The 9,993-nt window shown below is 42.2% G+C and overlaps 1 pseudogene; it reads left to right on the forward strand.

The window, feature by feature from the left end:
* The first annotated feature begins 1,190 nt into the window (after positions 1-1,190).
* On the forward strand, positions 1,191-1,308 carry LOC145013705 (5S ribosomal RNA; annotated as a pseudogene).
* Positions 1,309-9,993: the final 8,685 nt, after the last annotated feature.

Here is a 9,993-nt window from a genome sequence, read left to right on the forward strand (position 1 = left end):
ACTATGTAAAACAATATATATATTTTTATCTACTAATATGTCGGGTAGAGCATGGGTAGATAGTTGTGTGATAAACAGATGAGAGGCCTCGATGTCATTGTAATCCAGTCATCTAGCGGAATTTAGATGACGACCACAGACTTTTCTAGACAGTCCAGTGGAACGCTAGCAGGCTCATAACCTGTAGGTGTTAATGAACTTGGGTGTTCATTCGCTGTATTCCATCCCCCTCATGGTTGCCTTATTTGACTTATATTGCTGAGGAACCCCCGAAGCATGTGTTGTCGCCCCGATGAAATATTCTTAGACTAGGTCCCTTGTGTTAGTTGTCTTAGGGACGTAAGGTGAGAGTAACGGGAATGAGTAATTGGGTTATTATTGGTTGATGAAATTAAATTAATTATTGTGGGTTGAAAACCCTATATACTCACCAGGCTCCCAAGCCTGACCCACTCAGTTTTCTTTGCATTACAGGTAATGACACAAAAGTACAAGTTGGTGGGCTTGACGAGAGATTTTGGATTATAGATCAGTAGTTATAAATAACTGTTGTAAGGTTTATTTTATATTGTTTATGCTTTTGGTCTGTATCAAACATGACATCCCGAGGTTTTATTATTTAACGAAAATACATTCTCTTTGATAAATGTTTTGATAAATGGTTATCATATTTTTGTTTTTGGGAACAGATTCCGCAACAGTTTTCTTTAAACGATTGCTCTGATTTTAAAAATAAAGCATAAACAAATCGATTTTTTTTCCGTGAAATTAGGGATGTCACAGTTGCGAAAGTGGGTTAGATCTGATCCCACATCGGCTGGGAAGGAGAACTAAGCATTCCTTATAAGGGTGTGGATACCTTCCCTATCACAACGCGTTTTAAAGCCGTAAGGGCAGCAGATCCCATAAGAACTCTGCAGTTAAGCGTGCTCAGGCGGGAGTAGTATCAGGATGGGTGACCCCCTGGGAAGTCCTCGTGCCGAGTGGCCCAAAGCGACAATATTGTGATATGTGCCAAAGGGGGATGTTACAAATGGTATCAAACCCAGGGCACGGGTCGATGTGTTCGACGAGGACGTCGAACCCTATAATTGGGGGGGGGGGGTGAAAGTGGGTTAGATCTGATCCCACATCGGCTGGGAAGGAGAACTAAGCATTCCTTATAAGGGGTGTGGATACCTTCCCTATCACAACGCGTTTTAAAGCCATGAGGGCAGCAGATCCCATAAGAACTCTGCAGTTAAGCATGTTCGGGCGAGAGTAGTACCAGGATGGGTGACCCCCTGGGAAGTCCTCGTGTCGAGTGGCCCAAAGCGGACAATATTGTGATACGTGCCAGAGGGGGATGTTACACCTATCGTGCGTCTTGCCGCATTTTTCATATCGGCTCCGGTCCTGATGGCCTCTCGATCTCGAGTCAAATACATTGGGCCTCTTGCCCGCACTCTTTGAAACATGAGCCTAATCTGACTTCCTCTTCCTCTCCATCTTCATATATATATATATATATATATATATATATATATATATATATATATATATATATATATATATAGCAGACCTCTTGCCCGCACTCTTTGAAACATGAGCCCAATCCGACTTCCTCTTCCTCTCCATCTTCAAATCGATATATATATATATATATATATATATATATATATATATATATATATATATATCCTTCACAATCATGTCTCTAGTGTCTTGCAACTGGATCGGTTGACAAACTGCAAAATATCACTCCTCAACATCTCATGGTATCTCGCATTTCCGCCACATACTACAGAACCAATAATGCCCTCTCGTGGAACATATCAGTGATTTTTGCCTCCATCTCAGAAGTCTGGTGAAGGTCGTGGAACTCCCTCGCCAACAGTTGCACCTCAATGGTGCACACTTGGCTCGAAATCTAGTCACAAAATCATTCCATGTCATCGAATCGACCGTTATGTCCCAACGGTGTGACCAAACTCCCCACACCAATCTTGTACTTTGTCTTTCAGAAAACAGGAAGTAAGTCTGATGTTTTCCCCATTGGGATAACTGCTTGTACGGAAGGCATTAGCGACATCCACTAACCAACGTCTTCTCACTACCGGGTCCTTTTCCCCGAAGTAATCTGGGGCACCACATGCCCAACACTCCATGAAAGTCAGCGTGCGAGCTACCATTAATGCCACCATCTCAGACCGAAAGCGCTCAAACACTCATCCAAAATCTTCAGAATGCCCTCTTTGACCATACTAAAGTTCACAGGAGTCTGCTCAAGCATGTTGTGGGTAATCTCATACGAAATGAACTCCCACGTCTGATCATCCAACTGGCCGGTTCCAGAACCTGATCTTGAACCCTCACCAGCACCTGGACCACTAACCGGTCTACTTCGAAGAGTCACCATACTGAAAATAGACCATACAAACCATCATTTGACATATAAATAATATCGAGGAGTATCACACTCTACAAGCTCCTTGGTTTTCTGATATCGCCATATTTATACATGTTTTTAGACAATCTTCAAGTACATATATATATATATATATATATATATATATATATATTGGTTATTTGCATAGAATAATGGTACTTATAAGGTTAAATTATATTTTGAAGCAAAAAAGAGGACATTTTGAAGAAAAGGGACTAAAAGTGTTAAAGAATGGAACTTTGGAGGTTAAAGGCTTGAAAAATAAGAAATCCAGGAAAATACGTACTCACGAGGTGAGTATTAAAGGACTCACGACATGGGTTAAGCCTTTTAGAAGATAAACAACGCGGATCAGGAATCCGTGTTGAATACAAATATCTACCGGATTCACGAGGTGAACCTTGGAAATTCACGAGATGAATCGGGCAAAATCAAAAACTATTTAAAACCTTGATCCCTACGACTTTTAGGAGGTTGGCTAACTTTGAGAGGTTCCAGAAGTCAAAAATAAGAGAGAAAGAAGGCATGGAAATTGGTTTTAACACCAAGGGAGAAGAGAAGTTCATAACTTGATTTCATATTTGGTACATTTAATTATGCTCTTAATTATGACATGTGATTGTTTATTTGCTAGAATGTCCAGCTAAATCTAGCTGCTTCTATTAGCTAGATAAAGTTAGAACTCATGGTGTAATATTTTAGATTTGACTTTATTTGTTGGTTATGACTTGTGTTTGATTGATTGAACCCAACATTTTTTATTGCTTTAAATTCTTGTCCTGTGTAGTTTGTGAATATGAAGCTGCATGAATTTGAGTACCTAATAATTCAATGAACACTAGTTTATTGGATTTAATATCAAACCAATCTTAGATAGGTAATTGAACTATTGAATTAAGTTGTGCTAGAGAACTTATATTATGACCGTAAGTGTGTTTTCCAAATCAATCTTACATGGCTCCAATAATATTCAATAATTGATTATGTGTTAACTATTGTGTGACCATACATAGACTTACATGAATTAATTAATGTTAGTAAATTTAGAACTGAATTGCTAATATTATCTTAATAGGCAACCAACAGTAATTGTCATAACTAATTTATAAACCATTGAGGGAAAGTGGATTCGAACTAATAGAAGTGTTTTATTTATTGATTGAACTTGTGTTAAAGAATTAAGTTTTTCTAAACTTGCAAAATTAGATAAAATCCCCTTCTTCATTAGAAATTAGGTTAATTTAATAGTAGGTGGATTAATTAGTTAAAACTGTTCCCTGTGATCGACACCCCGACTTACTCAAACTATTCTATAATTTGACTAGGTACATTGCCTAGGTGCATTTTAGTTAGCTAAGTAGTTAGGTTATAAATTTGAAATTAGGTGTAGCTAATTGAATGCATCATTTCCTCACAGCTCTCCTTGACTCGAGTACTGCAACGCCTGTAGATTCGGGCTAATCAATTTAGATACAATAAGCATTAAATAATGACTTTTTGATGGAAGATTATTTATAATGAATAATCTTAACCAAGTTATAGTATATGTCACAAAGGGTTCCCTACATATAAAGAAAGTCGAAATCCAAGTTATAACGAAGAAGTTATGACTCGTCGAAGTTTTACGGTAAAACCGGCACACCACCGCGTAATGTAAAAAGTGATTTTTTGATAGATTACTTTTTAGCCTATATATCTAAACGAAAGTCGTAGTATACATTAAACCTAGAACGTGCATAAAAAGAACGTCCAAATCTGACTTCGTATGAGGAAGTTATGATTTTTTCAAAGATTTAGCATAGTAGTGAACAACCCGGACTTCAAATTTTATATCGATTGATTTTTATCCGACACAACCTAAATGGGAATTGAATATATCATTAATAGGATCTCAACGATGAAAAGACAGTCGAAAACGGAGTCCGTATGTAGAAGTTATGGATTTTATACGGTCGTTAAACAGTGTAATCTTCTCATGCTATTAAATTTAAAATAGGTAAGAATTAGCCGACGGAGTCTAAAAGAAAGTTGTAGACTACGTCTCCACTTACGCGTGGATATAAAGAACGTCAAAAATGGAGCTCGTATGCAAAAATTACGGAGTTTAGAAGTCATAAGCGAGCTGCTGTGAAGTGGGTGACGTGGTGCAATTTGAGTCATTGCTTTCTCCCAAAGCCTTGCCACCAAATGGTGACATGTGGCATCAAGTCGATGAGTTGAACTCGACGAGTTGAGTTGTGTTTCAGTCTATAAATACCTTGCGAGATCACCTTCATTTCTCACACCAAAACCCATTTCCCTCTCACTCTAATTTCTCTCTAAACCTCCCAAAACCCCTCTAAAGCCCTAGTAACCTCAAAGTGCTAGAGGAAATCCCCGGAGCTCCCGATGGCTCCGAGAAAAAGGGCTTTTCGACTCATAAGCTCTGCTCTATCGGAGCCCTTTTTTTAGCAAAACCCGTTGTAAGTGAGATACGCATACCTTACTTTAAATATAACTTATATTTAAATATAATATAATTATTATGAACATATAAATAAGATTTATCGGTGATTCAAAGTCATTATACTTATTGAACTACTTACATGAGCGGTTTCTATAATGATCATGTTGGGTTTGGTTGTTGGATTTCAGAAAAACTATATGCAAAAATGGTCCTGTCTCCCAACTGTCCAATCCGTCTGATCCTTACTTGATAGATCATGAAGTAGACTATGAGTTAATTATGAATCTAGACTAATAACTAGTCGCAATGAATATTAGACTAATATTTAGTGGTAATGATACTAAGTTTCATCGAAGGAAAATAAATTAATAGAAGCGAAGCGCTATCTAAGTTTGGAGTCACCACCTTAACAAGTGAGTGCATAGTCTCTTTCATGAACATGATTTTAATACAAGTATTGATTGAAGTATTAAATATATGTTTATGTGCGAATTGTTTGATGTTACATGAAAATACGCGTTAAAGAACATACCTAATAATATATGATGATTTAGGATAAAGAGTAAACCTACATGTAACATCCCAATTTTCAAGACCAAAAATTTCATTTTGATATAACGATTTATAGAAGCAATTATAAGAAAATGTCATCAAGTCACTTCATTTCATAAAACCATAGTCACATGTCTCAAAACGATATCATAAAATAGTAACAATGTCAAAGTACAATCCTAAGAATCTCATAATGCGGAAACCATGTGTGTGTGATGCGCTACTACCGTGTCGGCTCCTTCCACTTCGATGAAGAGGTACCTGAAAACCAAACTGAAAACTGTAAGTACGAAGCTTAGTGAGTTCTTCCATCATACCACATACCATACATAACACATAGTGTCTAACATATATGGGTACTAGCTTCCCCTTTCGGTCATGTCGATCGGTACCTTGCCTAGCATATCAGGGTGTTGGCCTGCCCCTTCGGTCCTATCGACCGGTAACCTTGCCTAATATATCAGGGTGCTGGCCTACCCCTTTGGTCCTGTCGACCAGTAACCTTGCTTAACATATCATGGTGCTGGCCTACCTCCTCGGTCCTTTCGACCGGTACCGAGGACTATTTCACCCCTTACTCGACCACATAGCATCCTAGTGAATAAACACATAAGTCATATATTGCCTAGTTTATCTGGGTGCTGGCATACCCATTCGACCCTATCGATCGGTGTTGGGGTCTATCATACCCCTCTTATCACATATCACATAACATCATAGCATACTAGCACATAATCATAATAGTTGGCAACATACCAAATAATTATCATAAAGACAACTATCTCTACTATAACTCTTACTAGGGGGCCAACCTTGGTGCCTTGGACCCACTTCTACTGGAAGGTAACTTGAAACAACCCAAAAATACGACCCAAAAATTTCATTTTTCAATATAATAAAAACCATAATATGAGTATCATAACATAAAAGAAACATACGCGATGTATCCCAAATCCTAATAAAATACTGCACGGAAAACTGTATCATACTATATCAAATCCAAAACAACTAAAACCATCCCCAGGATAAAAGCTAAGCTGTGGTGTGTGCGATGCTATCACCCCGAGCTCCTCCCTTTGCTTGCGGAAGTACCTGAAACCAAAACTGAAACTGTAAGCACGAAGCTTAGTGAGCTCCCCCAAACAACCACATACCATACAATAACATATAAACACATATTGGGCCTCGCCCACTGCATCGGGCCGAAGCCCGGAAACTGCATCGGACCGAAGTCCGGAACTGACTGGGACCTTGTCCCCTGCATCGGACCGAAGTCCGGAACTAACTGAATCGGACCGAAGTCCGAAACTAACTGGGACCTTGTCCCCTGCATCGGACCGAAGTCCGGAACTAACTGCATCGGACCGAAGTCCGGAACTGACCGCATCGGACCGAAGTCTGAAACTGACTGCATCGGACCGAAGTCCGGAACTGACTGGGACCTTGTCCCCTGCATCGGACCGAAGTCCGGAACTGACTGACTGAACATGGCATAGCATAACACATCAACTAACATGAACACATATACGGCATACTACATCGGGCCGTAGCCCGGAACACATAACACTTAATGCATAAAACATAGCACACAAATCTTGTTCGAGCCATGAAGGCATCAAACATACTAGCTACTGCATCGGACCTAAATCCGGAAACTACTGCTAACTGAACGGGCCGACATTGTGGCCTTAGACCCGTTCCTACTGGAAGGAAACTCACCTCGTAGCTGGCTGCTGAGTGTGTGGCTCGGGAAGCTAACGGCTGCTGCTCCTGAATCTCCTCGGCTACAAGTCCATAAACACACTCAATCAAATACTAAACACTGCGCTTGGGGTAAAATGACTCTTTTACCCTTGGTCAAAGTCAACTCTCTTTTGGACTGACTCGCCGAGTTGGGCCGCCCAACTCGCCGAGTCCTACTCTCACTTCTCAGTTCTACACGCTGCTACTCGTCGAGTGTGGCATCGACTCGACAAGTACCCACTTGATCCAAGAACTCAGACAATCTTCATCCGACTCGCCGAGCCGTATGAACAAACTCGACGAGTTGTTCTTGATCTTAAGAAGATTGCCTTGGACTCGCCGAGTTGTATGAACAACTCGCCGAGTCCCTCCATTACTGAGTCTACCCTCAACTCGTTGAGTCCACTCTCTAACTCACTGGATCCACTCGACACTGATAAAAATGAAGGAATCGGGAACTCGCGACCCAACTCGCCGAGTCGTTCTTCCCGACTCGCCGAGTTGCCGCCATGCAACTGATTTTTACTCGATTTTGTTTGAATCCAACACATACAATTGATAGATCTGAGTCCAATAAGCTGATTTACCACGTAAAGTTTCCAACTTTACGTGTACAACCTCATGAATAAGGGAAATAAGGCTAAAAGATGCACAAAATGGGTAGATCTATGGTTAATATGCAAAGTAACTCCAAAAAGGCAGTAGATCTGGGCTCTACAACACCCAATCATTCAAATATAAAGATATCTCGACTTATTAAGGCATTCATGCAAACATAAGGCTTGGAACAAGCATCAACTAGATCCTAGGAGAGCTCTAATGGAGGTTTAAAGCATATAACAAGAGGGGAAATCCGAAAATACCTCAAATAACTCAGATTTGCCCTTGGATCTTTGCACTACAACTCTTCTCCTTGCTCCTTTCTTCTTCTCCTTCTTCACACCTTCACAAAATGGCACAAAAACACTTATAAGCTCTCAAGGTGGATTAGGGTTCTTTCTCACAGTGTTCTCAGGGTGAGGGAGGCGAGAATGGGGCTATAAGGTGACTTAAATAGTGGGTAACCCGGGGATTTAGGGTTTCACCCAGACGGATGGACTCGCCGAGTCAGGGATATGGACTCGCCGAGTCCCCGGCTCACGCGTGCTCGAAGTCGCGACCCTACTCGGCGAGTCAGGCTATGAACTCGCCGAGTCCCTCTTGCAAAACTTACAACAATTACCAATGAATTAACTGCCCCCAAAATCTAGAACACATGCCCTAAGCATGTCCTCAAGAGTCTGAATCGTCCTCTCGCTCTGCCCGTCAGTCTGAGGGTGGAAAGCGGTGCTGAAATGGAGACGAGTACCCATCTCGTCGTGGAACCGCTTCCAGAATCTGGACGTGAAACGAACATCTCGGTCCGACACCACCGATACCGGCACTCCATGACGCGCCACGATCTCCCGCACATAGATATCGGCTAACTTTTCCGCCGATATACTCTCCTGAATCGGAATAAAATGAGCACTCTTCGTCAACCGATCCAATACTACCCATATCGAGTCCACTCCACGTGCGGTCCTGGGGAGTTTGGTGACAAAATCCATGGTGATATCCTCCCATTTCCACACGGGAATGTCTAACGACTGCATCTTGCCGTGAGGTCTCTGGTGCTCCGCCTTGACCTTCCGGCAGGTCAAACATCTCTCAACATACCAAGCGACGTCCCGCTTCATGCAGGGCCACCAATAATCAGGTCGAAGATCTCGATACATCTTCGTCGCTCCTGGGTGGATAGAAAATCGAGACTTATGAGCCTCGTCCATCAATACTTGCCGTACCCCACCCCAGTACGGTACCCACACCCTACCATGAAGCGTCAACAAACCCCGACTGTCGTAATCAAATGAAGCTACTCGGCCCACTATCCTCTCACACTTCTGCCTCTCCTCCTTGAGGCCCTCCATCTGAGCCTCCTTGATCCGCTCTAACAACGGAGTGATCACTGTCATCCTCATACACAGATCTCTGATAGGGGCCGTCGACACCTTGCGGCTCAGGGCGTCGGCCACCACATTGGCCTTCCCTGGATGATAAAGGATCTCACAGTCATAGTCCTTCAGCACGTCCAACCATCTCCTCTGCCTCATGTTCAAACTCGGCTGATCCATAAGATATCGCAAACTCTTGTGATCCGTGTATATAGTACAGCGGACCCCATAAAGGTAATGTCTCCAAATCTTGAGGGAAAATACAACTGCCCCCAGCTCCAAGTCGTGGGTAGGATAATTAGCCTCGTGAGGCTTCAACTGTCTCGAGGCATAAGCTACCACATGGCCTCGCTGCATCAATACTGCTCGCATACCTGTGATCAAAGCATCACAATAGACTACGAAGTCCTCTACTCCCTCTGGCAAGGTAAGGATCGGAGCTTCGCACAATCTCTGTCTGAGAGTCTCGAACGCCGCCTGCTGCTCAGGCCCCCAACGAAAAACCACCGACTTCTTGGTTAGTCGGGTGAGCGGCACTGCTATCTTGGAGAAGTCCTGAATAAATCTCCGATAATACCCTGCCAGCCCTAGGAAGCTCCGAATCTCAGATGGAGACCTCGGGACCTCCCACTGCATCACGGCCTCAATCTTGGCCGGATCTACCAAAATACCCTTCTGGTTGACGAGATGACCAAGAAACTGCACCTCGCGCAACCAGAACTCACACTTGGAGAACTTTGCGAAAAGTCTCTCCCTCCTCAAAGTCTCCAACACCTCCCGCAGGTGCTCCTCGTGCTGCCCCTGTGTCTTGGAATATACCAAGATGTCATCTATGAATACTATCACCGACC

This window comes from Lactuca saligna, chromosome 8 (assembly GCF_052625555.1).
Source record: "Lactuca saligna cultivar CGN05327 chromosome 8, ASM5262555v1, whole genome shotgun sequence".
Lineage (NCBI taxonomy): Eukaryota > Viridiplantae > Streptophyta > Magnoliopsida > Asterales > Asteraceae > Lactuca > Lactuca saligna.